This window comes from Salvelinus namaycush, chromosome 15, assembly GCF_016432855.1.
Source record: "Salvelinus namaycush isolate Seneca chromosome 15, SaNama_1.0, whole genome shotgun sequence".
NCBI classification, from domain to species: Eukaryota; Metazoa; Chordata; class Actinopteri; order Salmoniformes; family Salmonidae; genus Salvelinus; species Salvelinus namaycush.
In genome coordinates this window covers 41,951,964-41,975,672 of record NC_052321.1, presented here as the reverse complement: position 1 = coordinate 41,975,672, position 23,709 = coordinate 41,951,964, and the positions used below count along the sequence as shown (strand labels likewise).

The 23,709-nt window shown below is 44.9% G+C and overlaps 1 long non-coding RNA gene across 1 annotated transcript in view; it reads right to left on the bottom strand.

The window, feature by feature from the left end:
* Window positions 1-1,379: 1,379 nt before the first annotated feature.
* Window positions 1,380-23,709, bottom strand: part of LOC120060542 — a 44,622-nt gene continuing 22,292 nt past the window's right edge. The window contains exon 3 of the long non-coding RNA XR_005478234.1: window positions 1,380-1,609. This is a non-coding gene — a long non-coding RNA (uncharacterized LOC120060542). The remainder of the gene's footprint in view (window positions 1,610-23,709) is intronic.

The window sequence follows — 23,709 nt, the reverse complement described above, 5'->3', positions numbered from 1 at the left end:
ATATATCCAACGATTTGGATTCATTCTAATTTATATTTTAGTGCGAAATTCTAATTGACTATCGCAAGAAAACGTTGTTTGCTTTTTTGAGCGTTTGTGTCTGCCTCATGCCTTTTTGGTCTCGTCTCCTTCGCTTTTTATGTGCAGTGTGCACCTTCACATTTACTCTCACACACACACACACACACACACCTCTCTCTCCCTGCCACTCACAACAACAAAGACGAAAGATCACCACTTCTCTGACAACACGCAGTTTCAACTCCCTATTTGCATTTGAGCTTTGGTCCAACAGAACCGAAACACATCGAGACATTATTGAGACATTAAAATTCAACAACAAAAAAAAGGTAGTATCAATGAACATTGGTTCTGGAAAATGAACGCTACATTTTTTCCGCACGCTGCATTGCGGTACAGCTAGCAGCATTTTAGCCACAGACTTACGTGCTAGCTGTCTAGTCTTTGTTTTATACATTTGCTATGAGCATAAAAAGTGGAACTTCTCCTTGTAAGAAGTAATGATCTTCTTATCCAGGTAGGCCACTTGATTTCAGCATCTAAACAAAGTGAACGGGCTGGCATGCTGTCCAAACAGCTGGAGACGGACAGGAGGGGGGGGTTTAGAACAGTTCAACTGTTCTACCTTGATAGCGAGCAAAAACATCCAAGATGGTAAGATTTGAAATAATAATAATAAGATTGAGTTAGAGAGATTGTTTATGAGATCTGTGTTCATTTTCATTATTGGTGGATGTCCCATTGCATGGTTCTGGTTTGCATGGCTCTGGATCTGGTTTGCATGGCTCTGGTTTGCATGGCTCTGGATCTGATTTGCATGGCTCTGGTTTGCATGGCTCTGGATCTGGTTTGCATGGCTCTGGTTTGCATGGCTCTGGATCTGGTTTGCATGGCTCTGGTTTGCATGGCTCTGGATCTGGTTTGCATGGCTCTGGTTTGCATGGCTCTGGATCTGGTTTGCATGGCTCTGGTTTGCATGGCTCTGGATCTGGTTTGCATGGCTCCGGTTTGCATGGCTCCGGTTCTGGTTCGCATGGCTCCGGTTCGCATGGCTCCGGTTCTGGTTCGCATGGCTCCGGTTCGCATGGCTCCGGTTCGCATGGCTCCGGTTTCATTGGCTCCGGTTTGCATGGTTCTGGATCTGGTTTGCATGGATCTGGTTTGCATGGTTCTGGATCTGGTTTGCATGGCTCTGGTTTGCATGGTTCTTGTTTGCATGGTTCTGGCTCTGGTTTGCATGGTTCTGGTTCTGGTTTGCATGGTTCTGGTTTGCATGGTTCTGGTTCTGGTTTGCATGGTTCTGGTTTGCATGGTTCTGGTTTGCATGATTCTGGTTTGCATGGTTCTGGTTCTGGTTTGCATGGTTCTGGTTTGCATGGTTCTGGTTTGCATGGTTCTGGTTTGCATGATTCTGGTTTGCATGATTCTGGTTTGCATGGTTCTGGTTCTGGGTTGCATGGTTCTGGTTCTGGTTTGCACGGCTCTGGTTTGCATGGCTCTGGTTTGCACGGCTCTGGTTTGCACGGCTCTGGTTCTGGTTTGCATGGTTCTGGTTTGCATGGTTCTGGTTTGCATTGTTCTGGTTACACTTGTAAAAAAAAAAAAAAAAAGGTTATTTTTCATAGACAGACTTTCATAGACAAAAAAAGCAGGTGAAACTATTTTGATGAAATGATTAGTGGGTTGTGGGAGGCTTATATTTAGCCTAGTTATAATTTAACAAGCCCTGATTTCATTAGACTATTGCTCCCTGTTTGAAATGCAGTGTATTGACCTTAAATTGTGCAAAAAATGCGTATTTAAATAAAAAAGAAAATATATATATATATTGAATCGCCAATAAGTAAACACTGTTTGTATAATTGAGATATGATTTTCAGGCCATATCAACCAGCCCTAATGTGGAGTTAGCTAACCCGTCCCAGTCTCTTCCCTTAGAGCTTCTGTGCTTTCAAAACAACTCAAGTAAAAGGTGAGGAAAAACCCCACAAGTCCATTCCCCCTCCAGATGGAAAATGGAGGGATGAACAGAGGAGTGTTTTATGAACCCTGTTCCCTGTCCTCCAGTTAAATTCGCACCGGCAGTCAGTTTTCCAGTGGCTGCCTGGCCTGCAGCATCACCTACAGCAGGGCCAAGGACAACAATGGAACGCGTAGAGCAGAACAGTGTGTCAGAGCGAGAGAGAGCGAGAGAGCGAGAGAGAGAGAGAGAGCGAGAGAGAGAGCGAGAGAGAGAGAGAGAGAGAGCGAGAGAGAGAGCGAGAGAGAATGGAACGCGTGGAGGAAAACAGCAAATCCAAACAAGAAGTGTGTGTGTCTCAGAAAGAGAGAGAGAGATTATCTCTACTCTGTCAGAGATACGAAGCAGAGACAGATCCTTACCAAGTACAGGCTGAGTGACCACCAACTGGCAATAGAAACCGGTGGACATAAAAAGACATGGCTACCCAAAGAGGAGCGTGTATGTGGTCACTGCACAACAGGGGAGGTAGAAACAGAGATGCACTTTCTCCTTCACTGTGAGAAATATTCCTCACCAAGAGATTCCTTATTGGCAGAATTTAATACATTTATAACACATTGGATCTTATTAAACCTGCGGTTTAGTAGTAGTAGTAGTAGTAGTAGTAGTAATGATGGTAGTTGTAGTACTGATGTAATGGTGAGGATGAAAGTTAGTTAGAAGTTAGTTGTAGTTTCATTTTCCATGTATAGCCTTTTATCGTCACTATTTATTATATTAATACTAACGACTGTTACTATTTATTTGTATTATTATTTACTGCCACTTGATATTATTATTCTGCAGTCTTTTATTACAATCTATATTGTATACGTTGTTGCGTTGGCAATATTGACAATGTTTTTCATGCCAATAAAGCAGCGTCAAAGAGAGACAGAGAGAGAGAGAGACAGAGAGAGACAGAGAGAGACAGAGAGAGAGACAGAGAGAGAGACAGAGAGAGAGACAGAGAGAGAGACAGAGAGAGAGACAGAGAGAGAGACAGAGAGAGAGACAGAGAGAGAGACAGAGAGAGAGACAGAGACAGAGACAGAGACAGAGAGAGAGAGAGAGAGAGAGAGACAGAGAGAGAGAGAGACAGAGAGAGACAGAGAGAGACAGAGAGAGAGACAGAGAGAGAGACAGAGAGAGACACAGAGAGAGAGACAGAGAGAGACACAGAGAGAGAGACAGAGAGAGACACAGAGAGAGACAGAGAGAGAGAGAGAGAGAGAGAGAGAGAGAGAGAGAGACAGAGAGAGAGAGAGAGAGAGAGAGAGACAGAGAGAGAGAGACAGAGAGAGAGAGAGAGAGAGAAAGAGAGAGATGCCAAATTCATGAGAAGTTGAATGGATTAGAAAAAGCTATAAAGGACAATCCAAATCCACTGGACTCCCCAATTACTGACCAGGAGCTCTATAAGAAACTTCAGGCTCTCAAATGTAAAAAAGCATGCAGACCTGATGAGATGCTCAAACTCACTAGTGCAAAATTTCAATTAGCTATATTAAAACTGTTTAATTTGATCCTGAGTGTAGGTGGAATCAAGGACTCATAACCCCAATCTTTAAGAACGGAGACAAATTTGACCCTAACAATTACAGAGGCATTTGTGTGAACAGTAACCTGGGGAAGGTTTTCTGTAGTATTATCAATGTACGAGTTCTAAACTTCCTTAATAAGCACAATGTCTTGAGTAAAAGCCAAATTGGATTTATACCAAAACGTCGCACAACTGATCATATTTACACCCTACACACCCTGATAGATAAACATGTCCACCAAAATAATACCAAAATATACGCTTGCTTTATCGACTTCCAAAAAGCATTTAATTCTATTTGGCATACAGGACTGTTCTACAAAGTTATTGAAAGTGGTGTAGGGGGTAAAACATATGACATAATTAAATCAATGTATACTGGCAATACGTGCAGCATTAAAATTGGTAAGAAAAGAACAGAATTCTTTAACCAGGGGCGGGGCCTTCGCCAGGGTTGTAATCTGAGCCCTGCACTCTTCAATATTTACATCAACGAATTGGCCACTATTCTAGAAAAATCCTCAGCCCCTGGTGTTAGTCTCCACAATTCAGAAGTTAAATGCCTACTCTTCGCAGATTACCTATGCCTGCTGTCACCCACAGCACATGGCCTACAGCAGAGCCTGGACCTGCTAGAGCAGTACTGCCAGACCTGGGCCCTCCGCAGTAAACCCCCAAAAGACTAAAATAATGATTTTCCAGAGAAGATCCAGATCTCAGGGAATTAGACCAAAGTTCTCTATTGGTACAAAATATATAGAGTACTGCACACACTACAATTACTTAGGTTTAAAAATAAGCTCAACTGGACACCTTAATGAGGCAGTGAATGAACTGAGAGAGAAAGCACGCAGGGCATTCTACGCCATTAAAAAGCAAATTCAAATTGAAATACCTATTAAAATTTGGCTAAAACTAATTGAATATGTCATTGAACCAATTGCACTTTATGGCAGCGAGGTATGGGGTCCACTTGCAAAACAAGATTTCATCAAATGGGACAAACACCCCATTGAAACCCTGCATGCAGAATTCTGTAAGATTCTCCTACATGTCCAGAGGAAAACTACAAACAATGCATGCAGGGCAGAATTAGGCCAATATCCACTAATAATAAAAACTCAAAAAAGAGCAATTAAGTTTTCGAAACATCTAAAATACAGTGACCCCTTCTCATATCATTACCAAGCCCTGCAATGCCAAGAGCTGAGCAAAGAAAAGTGTCCCCTCATCCAGCTGGTCCTGGGGCTGAGTTCACAAACCTGTTCTACTAACACACTGAAGCCTCAGGACCAGAACATCCAATCAATCAGAATAAACCAAATTACAACACAGTCAAAACAAAACTACATTGCTTATTGGGAAACACAAGCACAAACACAAAGCAAAATGCAGTGCTATCTGGCCCTAAATCGACAGTACACCGTGGCTAAATATTTGACCATGGTTACTGATCAAAACCTTAGAAAAACCTTGACAAAGTACAGGCTCAGTGAGCACAGCCTTGCCAGTCCTGTTGGGGGAGGACGCAGAGAGCTGTGGGTTGGCAGCGCACTACATTGCTGCCTGCCATAAGTTGAGGGACAGTGTCTGACAGACCAATCAACCTGCACATGTACTCTACTGTATCCTTATTGTTATTGTTGAATGTATGGTTATTTTGACCCTTGGTTATTGTTGTTACTGTTGTCCCATTGACAATTTTGATTCTCATTTTTTTATTTATATTGTAAATATCCAAAATAAGCTTTGGCAATATGTACATCATGCCAATAAAGCGAATTGAATTGAGAGAGAGACAGAGACAGAGAGAGACAGACAGAGAGAGAGAGAGAGAGACAGAGAAAGAGAGAGAGACAGATAAAGAGAGAGAGAAAGAGAGAGACAGAGAAAGAGACAGAGAAAGAGAGAGACAGAGAAAGAGACAGAGAAAGAGACAGAAAGAGAGAGAGAGAAAGAGAGAGAAAGAGAGACAGAGAGCGACAGAGAGAGAGCGAGAGAGCGACAGAGAGAGAGCGACAGAGAGAGAGCGACAGAGAGAGAGCGACAGAGAGAGAGCGACAGAGAGAGAGCGACAGAGAGAGAGCGACAGAGAGAAAGAGAGAGACAGAGAAAGAGAGAGACAGAGAAAGAGAGAGAGAAAGAGACAGAGAGAGAGACAGAGAGAGAGACAGAGAAAGAGAGAGACAGAGAAAGAGAGAGCGACAGAGAGCGAGAGAGCGACAGAGAGCGAGAGAGAGAGAGAGAGCGACAGAGAGAGCGGCAGAGAGAGCGACAGAGAGAGCGAGAGAGAGAGCGAGAGAGAGAGCGAGAGAGAGAGCGAGAGAGAGAGCGACAGAGAGAGCGACAGAGAGAGAGAGAGCGACAGAGAGAGCGACAGAGAGAGCGACAGAGAGAGAGAGAGAGCGAGAGCGAGAGCGAGAGCGAGACAGAGAGAGACAGAGAGAGACAGAGAGAAGGCCCTGTACTGTGTTGGGAGGAGGAAATGCCTGCCGTTCCTACTGTATCATCATGATAATCTCTCAGTTCCCACCCTGCTCCCCTTTAAGCGCCACACCATAGAAACAGAACAACTGGAAGCCATGGACAAAGCCCCTCAGACCACTGAACATGTATTTACCCATCAATTTTTTATTTTACCACTTGATCCCTGACTCAGCAGAAAACCCGGCTCCAAAGGCTCCTGTCTCAGATGAGAAGGTTTTCAGTGCTCATCAGACACGGTGGTCCATCTCCATTCAGACATGACCACGATGCATCACGCGGTCTGTGTGGACCTCTGTACTGTCAGTATATGTGTGGCATTATACTGGGCTGCAGTACTGTCATTCCATTTCGCAGTGTCAGACCCTGCCAACCCACTGGAACTCTGCCTTTCCTGTACCGTTGACGGTCAAATTAAGGAAAGCAACATCATTCTCTATTGAATTATAATTCATGTGGAATGCGTCTGCTAAGCCCGAAGGATGACAAGACCGCAGCGCGCACACACACACACACACACACACACACACACACACACACACACACACACACACACACACACACACACACACACACACACACACACACACACACACACACACACACACACACACACACACACACACACACGTCTGCTAGGCCTGAGGATGAGAATCCAGGAAGCAGAAACGAGGCAGAACTGTGACTGAGGTCCAATCTGTAGCGCCGGTGTGCGTGTGTGTGTGTGTGTGTGTGTGTGTGTGTGTGTGTGTGCGTGCGTGCGTGCGTGCGTGCGTGCGTGCGTGCGTGCGTGCGTGTGTGTGCGTGTGTAGCGGTGGCATGTAGAGAGACGAGCATCGTGTGAGTGATCCACATGCCACCCTGTATTACTGTACAACAAGGGCTGAGCGTACACAGTGTACTCAGCGGAGCTCTCAGAGCAGAATGTTGTTTGTTCTGCTCCTGGCTCTCCTAACGCAAAGCAATAACGGGTGATTTGCACAAGCAAATCAGAAACAAGTGTGGCCTGTCACTGCAAGTCTAAAAGCATCACGTACACGATCGGAGCTTGTAAATGCGTTTCGCATTGAAGGTCGGAAGGATCCGGAAATCCATTTAACATCGATATGAGAAAGTAACAGAAGATGACTTGAGCGATACTCTACACGTTGCCTCGGACTTGTCACAGTCTATAGAGAGCAGAACTATGGTACGGCTAACCCGAACCCGGTGAGAAGGTACGCATCTTACCAACGCTACCAAATGCCTGCCACATTAGCTACGTAGCACAAAAGTACATCATAAAAGCCTTTGTGTAGGCTGTAAGTAACAGGGTCCCGTATGGAAGCTAGGCTCGCGGCTGTGCTGTCCCACCAACTGTTACTGTTGTACTATCGGTCTCAACCAGCAAAGCAACATCAGAACGACTTCCATCTGCATCAGGGGGATGGAGCTACGTTCCACTGCACTCGGTTCTACGAATGAATTCAAACAGATTCAACTTGAAATCATCTGAGAGCAGAATAAACGTGATCCCCTTTACTCGTTCCCTCTCCTCGCCGCCCTTTGCTTCCTCCGCCGCCGCCGCCTCCCTTTCCCCCCCTCCCTTTCGCTCTGTTGCTCGGGAGAGATGCTATCGTTTCTCCCGCAGACTAGATTTCTATGGTGACTTCAAAGCGTGTTCTCTAAGTGTTTAGAAGAATGCGATGGAAACAGGAAAAGAATGTTCTGATTTCTGTAAACCTTATGCCATCTGCTTTTGTTTAGCTCCGGGTGCTGTGTGTTAGGGGAGAGGCGGCTCGGCTCCGCATTGCTTTAAGTTTGGGACATTTTTCCCACAGTTTAAACAGCACCTCACACGCTGTGCACCGTGGAGTGAGAGAGAGAGAGAGAGGGAGGAGAGAGAGTGATAGAGAGTGATAGAGAGGGGTGGGAGAGAGAGAAGAGAGAGAGAGAGCGAGAGAGAGGGGAGGAAAGAGAGGGGAGAGAGGAAAGAGAGAGAGGGGAGGAAAGAGAGGGGAGAGAGGGAGAGAGTGATAGAGAGGGGTGGGAGAGAGAGAAGAGAGAGAGAGAGCGAGAGAGAGGGGAGGAAAGAGAGGGGAGAGAGGAAAGAGAGAGAGGGGAGAGAGGAAAGAGAGAGAGGGGAGAGAGGAAAGAGAGGGGAGAGAGGGAGAGAGTGATAGAGAGGGGAGAGAGAGTGATAGAGAGGGGTGGGAGAGAGAGAGGTGGGAGAGAGAGAGAGAGAGGGGAGAGAGGAAAGAGAGGGGAGAGAGGAAAGAGAGGGGAGAGAGACACTTGGATTTTCCTCTCTAACAGTATCATTATGCAACAGCAGAAGGACTACTGAAAACCCCCTAAGCCTCGGAATAAGGACAACATTTAAATGTTGTTGTAAAGCCTTATACATTATAAAAGGGATATGTGTCTATTAAATGGGACATGTGGAAAAGGGGAAGCCCACTAAGATAGGGCCACAAGGCCTTGAACCAAACTAATATACATGGCACCACACAAGCTCCAGGTACACAGTATGCCAATCAGGTTAGGCAGACCAAGTAATTCCATCACAATCTCCCCTCTACTGACTGGGCTAGCATTACTAGACCGCCGTGTACACACACACACACACACACACACACACACACACACACACACACACACACACACACACACACACACACACACACACACACACACACACACACACACACACACACACACACACACACACACACACACACACACACACACACACACACACACACACACACACACACACACACACACGACAGAACCGCCATGTATACACACACAGCATCCGAGTGGCTGGATGGCACTGCAGCCTGAGGGCTCCCTGCTCTTTCCCCTCTTAACTCAATCATACTAAAGTTTCACTCTCGCCCATCCGAGCCTAACTCACTTCCTCTCCTCATCCCTTTCCTTGTTCACCCACCCCCAACACCCCTCAAGCCCTAGCCTCCATCACTCCACAGAAATCAGCCAAATCAGAGCCCAACAGAACCCAACCCAAACCATAGAAAACATATTTGGCCACAATATCTACTGAAAGCATGGCAAAAAGTTCAAATCCTCCCCAAAAAAAGGATTGTGTAGCTTAATGACTTGGATCGAAGTTACTTGGAGATGATTTGGGCATGACATTTAAAACATGCCGATATCAGGTTGAGTTACAGTCGCTTTTGGTTGAGAAAAATGCTCAATTTAGCGGATGCCGGCAGTGACCATTTAAACAAACAGAGCATGAAACCTCCAGCGGGGTACAGAGCCAAAGTAAAGGGCTATGCAAGTCACCCTGAACTAGGCTGCAAGCGAAGGACCGCAAAACCCTTGTCATGGTCAGAGTCGCCCTTCCCTGTGAGGTTGAACATACGTCGGGAGTCCACTCCATATCTACTTCCCTAACCTTGCTCTGTTCTCCGTTATAGGACTTGACACTAGACATCCACTCTGGGCCTTATACAACGATGCCGATTTGTTTACGGTTGTATTGTACATGCTTAAAAAAAGGTCGATGACTAGCAGATGCAATGCAACGTTGGTTCTGTTCTAGCTGCGATCGGCATGACCCCGGGGGGGGGGGGGGGGGGGGGGGGGGGGGGGGGGGGGGGGGGGGGGGTTTGCGAACAAGGTTGGAGCGACCTGGGTTCAAATACTATTTGACATCATTTCAAATACTTCAGCGGGCGTGATTGATCTTGCCTGGCACAATGGTACCAATACAATAGTCGCAAAAGTCCAAACCCATGTCCACATGGCACTCCATGTAGGCTGAACCAAATGCCAAATAATATTGGAAAGATTTCATATATTATTGGAACCCAGGTCGAGTGAAGCGTGAGGGGTCAGGCGTGTTGTGTTGTAGGGTTCAATGCAACATGCCAGGCTCGCTGCTTCTTGGTGAACAGAACCCACCAACAGCTCTATAGAGCAGAGGGTTCTGGACCCCGTGTGTGAGCGCTGTGCATCCACTGTGTTTGGTTGGCTCTGAAATGTAACAGCAACAACATCATTTCATGCACAAAGCAGCACGGAATCTCACACACATCTCCTGTATTGCTAAGAGTAGGACTGTGTGTGTGTGTGTGTGTGTGTGTGTGTGTGTGTGGGCTGGTTTATCTAAGCGTCACTCCAACGCAAAGCTGCTGGAACAGTTTCCAAGTATTTGTGTAAGTCTTTTCCACACATTCTCCCCCCCCCAGCGGTTCCTGCTGCAGGAAAAACAGCAAATGAGGGGAAAATAAACGGGGAGGGAAAAGCAGCAAAAACTAATTAAGATGAGCGACACTGAGTAGAGAGGGACACCCTCCTAGGTAATGCCACACAGTCCCAAATCAACCCATAGCCCCAACCCCTACAGGTAGCTCTATGCAATACGGTGGGAATTCCATCTTACCCTCTGATCTATCTTCTCCGATCGACCATGTACACAAGCGGGTCTATTTGCTTCTTGTTTCTTTAAAAAAAAAAAATCCATGATGTGGAAGTGACAGAGTCAAAGTGACAGAGTAACACATCTGTGAGAGTCTGTAAGGGCACACAATCAACCTGCCGCGAGAAAGCACAGGGACACAGGGTAGGGAAGCTTGACGCCGACAGGGACACTATTTCTTCACGGTCAGACTGTCAGCGAGGAGAGGGGGAGGGGTTTGAAAGTCAGGGCAGGTCATTTGGTAACCATCCATGTCACGCCCCGTTGGACTCAGGTTGTGTCTCTTAATTGGTCAGGGGGAAAAAAGTGACATCCTCCATCACCCAGCGACTAATAGCCTGGTATTCATGAGTGCACAAAACGTAGCAAAACGTTTCAGCAATGAAAAAAAAAAACGCACGTGTTTCTTATTGGACAAGTACAGTCCCTTGTCCCTCTCTAAAGTCTATTTTCTTCCATTTGGTACCTAGTGAATACGACCCAGCCACAGCTCTGGCCATTCATTTCCTGCCACTGCCTCTTGCCGCCCAGCCCGGCCCAGTACAATGATGAATGGCCACAAGCTCCATTCAATTACGCCCAGAGTGCGAAGAGGCAGGAACAATGGAAACTGTCCTGGGCTCTGCTGCCGTGATCGCGGCAGGCGCAGGGCCGTACTGGGCACAGGCAAGCCCCCTCTTGCATTCTTTGCGACAATTTAGGCTAATTAGCATCAACTCCTGCTTCATCCATCATCCTCCTCAAGAAACATAAACCGAGTGTCAGCTGTAGCGTAACAAACAGATCGCCCAGCTACTTAACACTAATTATTCTTACATGAAACGCCGCTTCTCAGGCAACATTCCCCCCTTTAGGCCATCTGGGGCGCGAGAGAGAGAGAGAGAGAGAGAGAGAGAGAGAGAGAGAGAGAGAGAGAGAGAGAACGAGAGAGAACGAGAGAGAACGAGAGAGAACGAGAGAGAACGAGAGAGAACGAGAGAGAGAGAACGAGAGAGAACGAGAGAGAGAGAACGAGAGAGAACGAGAGAGAGAGAACGAGAGAGAACGAGAGAGAGAGAACGAGAGAGAGAGAGAGAGAGAACGAGAGAGAGAGAGAGAGAGAACGAGAGAGAGAGAGAGAGAGAACGAGAGAGAGAGAGAGAGAGAGAGAGAGAGAGAGAGAGAGAGAGAGAGAGAGAGAGAGAGAGAGAGAGAGAGAGAGAGAGAGAACGAGAGAGAACGAGAGAGAGAACGAGAGAGAGAACGAGAGAGAGAACGAGAGAGAGAGAGAACGAGAGAGAACGAGAGAGAGAGAGAACGAGAGAGAGAGAGAACGAGAGAGAACGAGAGAGAGAACGAGAGAGAGAGAGAACGAGAGAGAACGAGAGAGAGAGGAGAGAGAGAGGAGAGAGAGCTATTAAAATTGAAGACATATGTTTCAGTCAAGTTCAACTCCCCAGACTAGCTGTGGCTGACGCGGTGACAGTTTCTCCCCCGTCGGTGGAAGGGGTGGAGGGGTGGGAGGGTGTGTGTGTGTCTAAGGCTGATGGATTGCAACCTGTTGTAATAAAATTTAAATAAAGTGTCCAGGTAAATGTACAAAGTGGCTGAGCTTAGTCCCCGGATGCTGGAGCTGGGCTTGGACCCCCCCCGATTGACACCTATGGGTAAGTTACTGTAACTATAGAGAAGACGGAAAGCTGTCTGTCAAAGCTGCTGTCAATGTTTTATTGGCTTTCAGAAGTACCAGCCATTTTGAGTCAAATTACATTTTGATACATAGAGAGATATGACATAATATAAACCTCATCGTAAGACAGTATAAAAGGCCCATCATACAAGTTATAAAGCATTATATAAGGCTTTAAGTAAAAAAAGGAGAGAAAATAAGGAGGGACAAGCTTTGTCAATGTGGTATTAATGACACTCAACAACTGACACTTAAGACATTTTAAGTGGGCTCAGAAATGTGGCCCCAAAAATAATTTAAATAAATCACCATTTAAAGAACCCAGACATTGTTTGATCAAATTTACGGGGTTTATTTGAATTAAAACTAAAGGAGCCAGTTGACAACCCCTGGAAATCCCCCAACAAAATGTAAAACATACTAATACTGTTAAAGAATCAACATTCAAGACTATTGAGGTCTCATTAAAATACAATTCTACACGTTCCTTTCAATCATCTCAACTCTTACAATCAGTTATGGGGCCTAACTGATAAACAAATGGAAACTAATTGACATGAATTAATTTAGAGTAAATAATATGTCTTCGATTGAACGCAATGCAAAACCCTGCTGACTCTGCATTGCAGTAACGTATGAATGTATCCGAGGTAGGTTGTGAGAATTATTTAACCCCCTCCCTTGTGTTGGAGCAAGTACCCCTCCCCACATACATAAATACTTTACTTACAGTGAATTCGGAAAGTATTCAGACGCCTTGACATTTTCCACATTTTATTACGTTAGTCTTATTTTAAAATTGATGAGGGGGAAAAAACGATATAATCAATCTACAGAAAATACCCCATAATGACAAAGCAAAAACTGGGTTCTAGAAATTTTTGCAAATGTATTTAAAAAAAAAACTGAAATATCACACTTACATAAATATTCAGACCCTTTACTCAGTACTTTGTTGAAGCACCTTTGGCAGCGATTACAGTCTTGAGTCTTCTTGGGTATGACGCTACAAGCTTGGCACACCTGTATTTGGGGAGTTTCTCCCATTTTTCTCTGCAGATCCTCTCAAGCTCTGTCAGGTTGGATGGGGAGCGTCGCTACACAGCTATTTTCAGGTCTCTCCAGAGATGTTCGATCGGGTTCAAGTCCGGGCTCTGGATGGGCCACTCAAGGACTTTCAGAGACTTGTCCCGAAGCAACTCCTGTGTTGTCTTGGCTGTCTGCTTAGGGTCGTTGTCCTGCTGGAAGATGAACCTTTGCCCCAGTCTGGGTGCTGAGTGTTCTGGAGCAGGTTTTCATCAAGGAGCTCTCTGTACTTTGCTCCGTTCATCTTTCCCTCGATCCTGACTAGTCTCCCAGTCCCTGCCGCTGAAAAACATTCCTCGCATGATGATTCTGCCACCATGCTTCACCACAGGGATGGTGCCAGGCTTCCTCCAGATGTGAGCCTTGGCATTCAGGCCAAAGAGTTCAATCTTGGTTTCATCAGACCAGAGAATCTTGTTTCTCATGGTCAGAGTCCTTTAGGTGCATTTTGGCAAACTCTAAGCGGGCTGTAATGTGCCTTTTACTGAGGAGTGGCTTCCGTCTGGCCACTCTACCATAAAGGCCTGATTGGTGGAGTGCTGTAGAGATGGTTGTTCTTCTGGAAGACTCTCCCATCTCCACAGAGGAACTCTGGAACTCTGTCAGAGTGACCATCGGGTTCTTGGTCACCTCCCTGACCAAGGCACTTCTCCCCCGATTGCCCATTTTGGCCGTGCGGCTAGCTCTAGGAAGAGTCTGGTGGTTCCAAACTTCTTCTATTTAAGGCCACTGTGTTCTTGGGGGGCCTTCAAAGCTGCAGAAGTGTTGTGCCTCGGCACAATCCTGTCTCGGAGCTCTATGGACAATTCCTTCAACCTCATAGCTTGGTTTTTACAATGACATGCACTGTCAACTGTGTGACCTTATATAGACAGGTGTCTGCCTTCCCAAATCATGTCCAATCAAATTAATTTACCACAGGTGGACTCCAATCAAGTTGTAGAAACTTCTCAAGGATGATCAATGGAAACAGAATGCACCTGAGCTCAATTTTGAGTCTTATAACAAAGGGTCTGAAAACTTAAGTAAATAAGATATTTTTGCAAAAAATAAAAAAGCTGAACTGTCTAAAAACTTGTTTTAGCTTTGTCATTATGGGGTATTGTGTGTAGATTGATTAGGATTTTTTTGTATTTAATCCATTTTAGAATAAGGCTGTAATGTATAAAATGTGGAAAAAGTCAAGGGGTCTGAATGCTTTCCGAATGCACTACGGGACCAAAAGTATGTGGACACCTGCTTGTCAAACATCTCATTCCAAAATCATGGACATTAATATGGAGTTGATCTCCCCTTTGCTGCTATAACAGCCTCCATTCTTGATTTGCTCAGTGACTTGCTTCCATTCAGCCCCAAGAGCATTAGTGAGGTCTGGCACTGATGTTGGGCGATTAGGCCTGGCTCTCAGTCAGCGTTCCAATTCATCCCAAAGGTGTTCGATGGGGTTGAGGTCCGGAATCTGTGCAGGTCAGTCAAGTTCTTCCAAACAATCCATTTCTGTATGGACCTCGCTTTGTGCACGGGGGCATTGTTATGCTGAAACAGGAAAGGGCCTTCACCAAACTGTTGCCACAAAGTTGGAAGCACAGAATTGTCTAGAATGTCATTGTATGCTGAAGCGTTAAGATATACCTTCAACGGAACTAAGGGGCCTAGCCTGAACCATGAAAAACAGCCGCAGACCATTATTCCTCCTCCACCAAACTTTACAGTTGACACTACGCATTGGGGCAGGGTGCGTTCTCCTGGCATCCGCCAAACCCAGATATTCCGTTGAACTGCCATATGGTGAAGCGTGATTCATCACTCCACTGCTCCAGAGTCCAATGACGGCGACCTTTACACCACTACAGCCGACGCTTGGCATTGCGCATGGTGATTTTAAATTTGGTGGGGCTGCTCGGCCATGGAAACCCATTTCATGAAGCTCCAGATGAACTGTTCTTGTGCTGAAGTTGCTTCCAGAGGCAGTTTGGAACTCGGTAGTGAGTGTTGCAACCGAGGACAGACAATTTTTATGCGCTACATGCTTCAGCACTCAACGGTCCCATTCTGTGAGCTTGTGTGGCCAACGCCTTCGCGGTTGAGCAATTGTTGATCCTAGTCGTTTCCACTTCACAATAACAGCACTTACAGTTGACCGGGGCAGCTTTAGCAGGGAAGACATTTGAAGGTCACTGAACTCTTCAGTGAGGCCATTCTACTGACAATGTTTGTCTATGGAGATTGCATGGCTGTGTGCTCGATTTTATACACCTGTCAGCAATGGGTGTGGCTGAAATGGCCGAATACACTAATTTGAATGGGTGTCCACATACTTTTGTATATATAGTGTATATATATATATATATATATATATATATATATATACACACACACACACTTAATTTGTCAATTTTCCATTTCCTTTTTGATGTGATGCAGCGTGTGACATACTCAGCTAATTAGCGAGGAAGTTTGGCAGGAGAGGCGTGTTGTTTTTAGAGGGCCGATGGCAAACCTCTCGCTCCAACCAGCACAGCATTGCTCGCTAACTATGAACTCTGCAAACGCACCATGACAAATAAACACCCTATTCCCTGCATAGCGCACTACTCTTGTCCAGGGCATGGGACCCTGGTCAAAAGTAGTGTGCCATTTAGGGAATATAGTGCCATTTAGGACACAGCCATAAACACTCACTCCCTTCCCCTCCTCTCAACAGCTAAAACCGCCACTCTGCAAAAGAACAAAAATGGAGCTAAATCAAACGACAGTGGGTCATCTCTCTTTCCTCTCAACTATTTATTCCACAGTAAAATGCACCACGGTGAGACGGGGGAAAGAATCACAGAACCTGTCTGACCTTGGCTTTAATATTATTTGAAATCATTTTAATTAGCTGGGCTTATCGAGCTTGCCTGTTGGAATGAAACCAATAGAACATCCCCAAAAGTGTAAAAGTAGCATTTAAGGAGGTGGCAACTCCAGGCAGGCTAAAGCAAATTATACAAGTATTTGAAAGCTTTCAAATATTATTTCAACCCAGGTCTGGAACCAGTTCCTCAGTTCTGACAGGTATGTAGTCTATGGTAGCATCCCAAATGGTATCCTACTCCCTACATAATGAACTACTTTTGACCTGAGCCCTATGGGGAATAGGGCCACTATAGAGGGCAGTGGTTCCCAAACTGGGGGTCCAGGTGGGTCAAGGGACGACATTGTGTATTGTAAAAAATATACAGTACCAAGTCAAAAGTTTGGACATACTTACTCAATGGTTTTCTTTATTTGTACTATTTTCTACATTGTAGAAGAATACTGAAGACATCGAAACTATGAAATATCGCATATGGAATCATGTAGTAACCAAAAAAGGTGTTAAACAAATCTAAATATATTTTATATTGGAAATTCTTCAAAGTATCGACCCTTTGCCTTGATGACAGCTTTGCACACTTGGTATTCTCTCAACCAGCTTCATGAGGTAGTCACCTGGAATGCATTTCAATTAACAGGTGTGCCTTCTTAAAAGTTAATTTGTGGAATTTCTTTCCTTCTTAATGCGTTTGAGCCAATCAGTTGTGTTGTGACAAGGTAGGGGTGGTATACCTATTTGGTAAAAGCAAAAACCATCAAGCGCTATGAAACTGGCTCTCATGAGGACCGCCACAGGAAAGGAAGACCCAGAGTTACCCACAATCAGCAAAATAAAAGGCCGCCATTTATTAAAAAATATATATGTTTAAGCATAAGAACACAGCATTAGCCATGTCAAAATGCGTAGAATTTCAGGAAATTAGCTTATTTAAAATAAAAAAAAGACGTATTCTTTGGTCTGTGTATGTTTTTCCACCTCTTAAGACACCGAAATTGGTGAGTGACAAAGCAAAAAAGTTGGGGAACCCCTGATATAAGCAATAGGGTGCCATTTGGGACGCAACCTATAGCAGAGTAGTGGGCTTAGTTCCTAGCCGAGGTGAGAGTGGAAGATTGTTCTAATCAAGCTCATTCCCGCCAAACCTCAAGATGATGAAACACACCGTTTGCCCTTTAGACATACCTGGCCGAGAGCCAACAATAATTCTCATTCAGTCTTGAATAAGGCAAATATGAGCTCCTTTTTTCCTCGCTCTTACAGTACCCTAAGATCAACTGCAATGGGAAATAATGAAAATAAAGGCAAAAAATATTATAATCGTGTGTCTGTTCCAAATGGCACCCTATTCCCTATACAGATCCCTTTGGGCCCTGGTCAAAAGTAGTGTACTATATAGGGAATAGGGTGCCATTTGGGACTTCACCATAGCTCTGCTCTGGAAGGACTAATAAATGAACTGGTTTTGTCGTTTAGTCAGCTCACTGCTTCGCTTGGAATGACGCTCGATTCACCCACATGCAAAACATCCATTTCCCTCTCCGCTCTCTCTCTCTCTCTCTCGCTCCCTTTCTTTCCCACCAACCTCAATATATCATGCAGTTTTTTTTGTGTATGTCGCTCTTTTTCCGCCCTGTTCTTTTCTGATGGATATCACCAGTGGCGTACCGCAGTTTCGCGGGGCCCCCCCATAAGGTCTGAAAAAAGCCAAACCCACCCCCAAAACGGCTGTGGGCCCCCCTGTCTCACACACAACATGTTAGGCTTCTGAACACCTCTCAGTCCACACTCTGGCAGCATTCCAAATGGCACACTATTCCCTATTATAGTGCACTACTTTTGACCAGCGCTCTCGCCAAAAGTAGGGGCCTGTATAGGGAATAGGTCGCCATTTGGGATGCAATCTCTGGCTGAATAGCTCTCATATCATTAAACGCAACACTGGACCACGAGCAGAGCAGCCCGCAGGACAACCCAGTCTCTCCTCCTTCCATATTCATGAAACTTCTCTTCCGTTCCTCCCTCCCACTCTCACTTTCTTCCTGAATAGATCTATCGGCCAACACTCGCTCTCCCTCTTCATCGGTGCCATTTCATCCCCCTCTCACTGTGTCTGACCTGGTCCCTGATCTGAAATACTGTTCCCCTCTCGATCGGTCATTTTCTAGCTGTTCTCTGTCCAGCTCCGGTTCAAATCAGACAGACGTATGGGAAGTGGGAGCACATGCAGTGAACATGAACACTGTGCTTGTAGAAAAGATTCTTTAAGTAAAGAAAATAAACCGAATTTCAAAAGTATAGAGAATTTAATTAAAGAAGAGAATTGTGTATTCCACATTGAGGATGGGAAATGTGCTCTAGAAAATAAATACTATCATTACTATTACAATAATGTCTTGTGTGTATGTGTTACTGTATACAGTGTGTATGTGTACTGTATACAGTGTGTATGTGTACTGTATACAGTGCAGTATGTGTTAAGGACTTAAAACACTACTACACTTGCATACGTGAGGCGTGAGCATGTGTTTGAGGAAGGAGGGGGCGTCCTCTGGGCTGACACTTCGGGGGGGGGGGGGGGGGGGGGGGGTTAGAGGGGGATTCAGGTGCTGCTCATTTGTCAGAACTTTCTGAGGCAGGTTTCCAGGGAAAGAAAACAAAGCCTGATCCATTTCCCCACAAACGGCTCCCCGCGAGCAGGCAGAGCAGGCAGGGCCGTGGGGCTAGGCAGGGGGCAGGGGGGGGAGGGGCAGAAGGAGGTCGAGCCACCTCAGCCCCAGCATTGTACCCTAGGACAAGGATGTTTGGGTTAGAAAACATGCTCCCTCAGCCTCCTTCCTCTAATTGACCCTGTCCCCTTTCCACTTATTTAGAAAAACCAACAGCCATCTTATCAAGTCTAAAATGTGTATTAATAATAATTCACCATAATAAAACATAATAATCATAATAATCAAACATTATTGTTTTTTTTATATGATAAAATATATGATAAGTAATACAAGTTTACATTATTCACATATAAAAATAAAATGCATTATAATATTTTAGATATTTAGGTAATTATTATTCTACAACAATATTTTTTCATTTACTGTTTATTATGCATTTACTTTATTTCATTAAAAAAAAAGTGGTATTGTATCAAATTTTGCCAGAAATGTACAACTACAATTACAATTCTACTTTGGCTACAGATGCATTTCTGAACAACTAGAACATAAAAAAATATTACATTTGGGTACAAATGTAGATTTGACTAAACAAAACAGTTCCTCAAATAATCAAAAACAAAACCACAGCATAAAAAAGGGCAATGGTCTGTGTAGAACCACATGACGACATCACCTTTAAGAAAAACCTTCCTATCAACTCAAAGAAACTTTGGAAAATCATGACGGGTGTGTGTGTGTCTAGTGTTTCTCTGTGCGTGTGCGCATGTGTGATTATGCATGCTTGCGTCTCCGTTTCTATGCATCCTTGTGTGTGTGTGTCAGTCTGCATTGGTGTGGATATGAGCTGATAAATTGGTGGCTGGTGCAGATTGTCCCCTGGGGCCCCATGTGTTGAGGCTGCTGCAGCACAGAGAGCAGAGAGACCTGTTATGAAATGCACCCTAGTGAACAGCCATTCAGAGGAGAACATAGCACTGGGCTCCACTAAAGTCCGCTTCCTGGGAGGTAGTTAGCCAGAGTGAAGACGGAAAATACTAAATGTAGCAAAGGAAGACGTTTATTTTGTGAGTTATCACCTCCCCTGCAACAAACACACACACGTACAGTACCAGTCAAAAGCTTGGGACACAGCTACTCATTCAAGGGTTTTTCTTTATTTGGATTATTTTCTACATTGTATAATAATAGTGAAGACAACTACAAAATAACATTTGGAATCACGTAGTAACCATAGCGTTAAACAAATCAAAACATATTTTACATTTAAGATTCTTCAAAGTAGCCACCCTTTGCCTTGATGAGAGCTTTGCACACTCTTGGGATTCTCTCAACCAGCTTCACCTGGAATGCTTTTCTAACAGTCTTGAAGGAGTTCCCACATATCCTGAGCTCCTGTTGGCTGCTTTTCCGTCACTCTGCCGTCCAACTCATCCCAAGCCATCTCAATTTGGTTGAGGTTGGGGGATTGTGGAGGCCAGGACATCTGATGCAACACTCCATCACTCTTCTTCTTGTTCAAATAGCCTTTACACCACCTGGAGGTGTGTGGGGTCATTGTCCTGTTGCAAAACAAATTATAGTCCCACTAAGCGCAAACCAGATGCGCAAAATTTGGACTCATCAGACCAAAGGACAGATTTCCAGCGTTTGTGTGTTTCTTGGCCCAAGCAAGTCTCCTCTTCTTATTGGTGCCCTTTAGTAGTGGTTTCTTTGCAGCAATTCGACCATGAAGGTCTGATTCACGCAGTCTCCTCTGAACAATTGATGTTGACTCTGTGAACCATTTATTTGGGCTGCAACTCCAATGAACTTATCCTCTGCAGCAGAGGTAACTCTGCGTCTTCTATTCCTGTGGTGGTCCTCATGAGAGCCAGTATCATCATAGCAAATGATGGTTTTTGCGACTGCACTTGAAGAAACTTTCAAAGTTCTTGAAATGTTCTGTATTGACTGACATTTATGTCTTAAAGTAATGATGGACAGTCGTTTCTCTTTGCTTATTTGAGCTGTTCTTGCCATAATATGGACTTGGTATTTTACCAAATAGGGCTATCTTCTGTATACCACCCCTACCTTGTCACAACACAACTGATTGACTCAAAACGCATTAAGGAAAGAAATTAAACAAATTAACATTTAACAAGGCACACCAGTTAACTGAAATGCATTCCAGGTGACTACCTCATGAAGCTGGTTGAGAGAATGCCAAGAGTGTGCAAAGCTGTCATCAAGGCAAAGGGCAGCTATTTGAAGAATCTCAAATATAAAATATATTTTGATTTGTTTAACACTTTTTTGGTTACTACATGATTCCATGTGTTATTTCATAGTTTTGATGTCTTCACTATTATTCTACAATGTAGAAAATAGTAAAAAGAAAAGAAAAACCCTTGAATGAGTAGGTGTTCTAGAACTTTGGACCGGTAGGGTATGTACCTACACACACACATGCACACGCACACCTAAACTTAAGCGTTAGGATATAAAATCACCTCCCTCACAGATACACATGAAGAACATTTGGATTCTCCCTTGTACGAGACCAGTCATATTTTCCCCCTTTTGAAGACATTAACATCAATATTTCACCCCGGCCCCATCCAGCCCCTTGACTTAGTGCGTCCCAAATGGCACCCTATTCCCGTTGTCGTGCAATGAGGGCCCTGGTCAAAATTGGTGCACTATAAAGGGAATACGGTGCCATTTGGGACGCAGCCACAATGGAAACGGCGCCTCACCGACCTGTGTGTTCCGTCCTGCCAAAGGCTTCTGGGGGATTCTTCCTATCGAGAAAGCATCTGTCACGGATCTCATCATCGCAGACGAGAGCAGACCGCCTGAGCAGAGAGGTCCGGCACTAGGCACTAGGCACACGCGCAAACACGAGCGCTCGGTGGTTGGTCAGCCCACTGAGCACACAAAACACTGATAATGTAACCTTGCTAAACCCCCCCCCCCCCCCCCCCCCCCCCCCCCCATCACTCTATCCATACATTGCTCTCTCTCGCCCTCCTTCTCCTCCCTTGTCCACTACTCTTCTTCTCCCCCTGGACACAAACAGCTCCTGGGCTCCCTTCCCCGTGTGGTCTGTCCGCTACTTCCTAACATACTGATCACAGTGTGAATTCCTGTTGTTGGGAAACCATACAGGCAATAGAACAGTATGAACAGAGAACTGGATAGGTTTGGAGTCAGATTAGTAGGAAAGAAAATGGCATATAATCAATCTCACGCTGTTTGATGTGGATTTGTGAGCCACTGCGAGCCACACCAAGCCTTTCCAAGTAGGACATGTCAAATGACGTGTGACTGACACAGCAGTGAATACATATTTGAGCCTTTCAACACCTCACAGTCACACAGCAGTAGTTGCCGACCAAGACTGAAGACAAATGTGAAAGGCCTTGAACCACTGACCTGACACCTGCAGCGTAATGGAATGTCTTTTCTCTGTAATGAACTCACATTATACATGGGATGTATCTGGTGTTACGGTACTGCTGTCTTTCGGGGACAAGAAGAGGGGTGAGACACACACACTGTGGTACTGCAACAAGGATGGGAAGTCATTTGCATTGCTCTTAACATCGTTGTCAGTTGATATACCAACGAAGCACATTGTATCATATGGACCGCCGTACTGAACCACCGTACATGTGTGTTGGAGGTCTCTCGTGATTTTGGCAAAACTCAAGTCAATGTCATGCCCTGAAAAATGTTAACCAGTGTACAAATGTGTTTCTGGTGCAAAGCAAGTAGTATTTTCGCCATCAACGTAGCTCTCTTCTGCCCTCTAGACTCACAAAGGCATGTTAGTCAAAAGGGTGACTTGGGTTGCCAGCGTAATGGTTGGCTTATAGCGTATGCTACATTAAGCTAAACGTAAACCAAAGCACGGTGATTAGTTGTAAAAAAATCGATGGTACGATATCCTCTAGATCTTTCAATGTCTTTCAATGTTCAGATTTGAACACAAGTCTGAATACGGCCTTCAACCAATTGTAACCGAAGTCGTCCAGGAGAAAATGCTCATTGTCGTTTTCCCATCGAAACATTTTGAAGCGCTTTGCTACAGTGTGCTCTGAACACAGCCCAGAGGTGAGTCAGTCCAATCACATTGACAGTAGCTGTAAACAACCCAGTTGGTTACTAACTACTTCAGTTGAGTCAATGTCCTGATTGTAAGTCGCTCTGGATAAGAGCCTCTGTCAGATGTTTAAAATGTAATGTAACAATAGCTAGAGTACATTACAGTTGAGTCAGTCTCTGCTCGAGGGTCCCAGCCCCATTCTATAGGAGACACTGAACACTGGGGAACACAGAACACGAGGGAGGGGTGAAAACCACCGTGACAGAACCTGCTCATTTCCATGACCCAGCAACAGTTTCAGATCTTCATTTCCAGAGCATATTGGCTTTATTTCAAACATAATAATTGCTGCTGCCTTTTGTCTTCGCGGCCCTTCACATGCACGTTCACGATTGTGACAATTGCGTTTCCCTTGATTTCCCTGCGAGGCTCTTGCCCTCCTTGAAAAGGAAAATGAAATTGTAAACAAATTCCAAATGACTTCAGTTTTGTTTCTCATTATCAAACGTTGCCTCCGCCAACGCCCTCCTCCGAAACCCATGTCATTCTCTACCAGCTCAAGATCACACATAATCTAAAGTGTGATATAAAATTGGGAGCTTCCCTAATCAAAGCCTGGTGGAGACGTACTCTTTGACACAGGCAAACAAAAGCTCGCCCAGCGACCAGGCACACGGGGTATTTTCCCCATGCAGTAAAGACGCAAATTGGCTCACGAGCACAACAAATCACATTATGATTACTGCACTGGCCTAAACACTCATCATCTTGATACAGTTAACAAAGGGGGGGGGGGGGGGGGGCTGTATGCATGGTGAGAGCTAACAAAAAAAAAGAAAAATGACTGAATTAC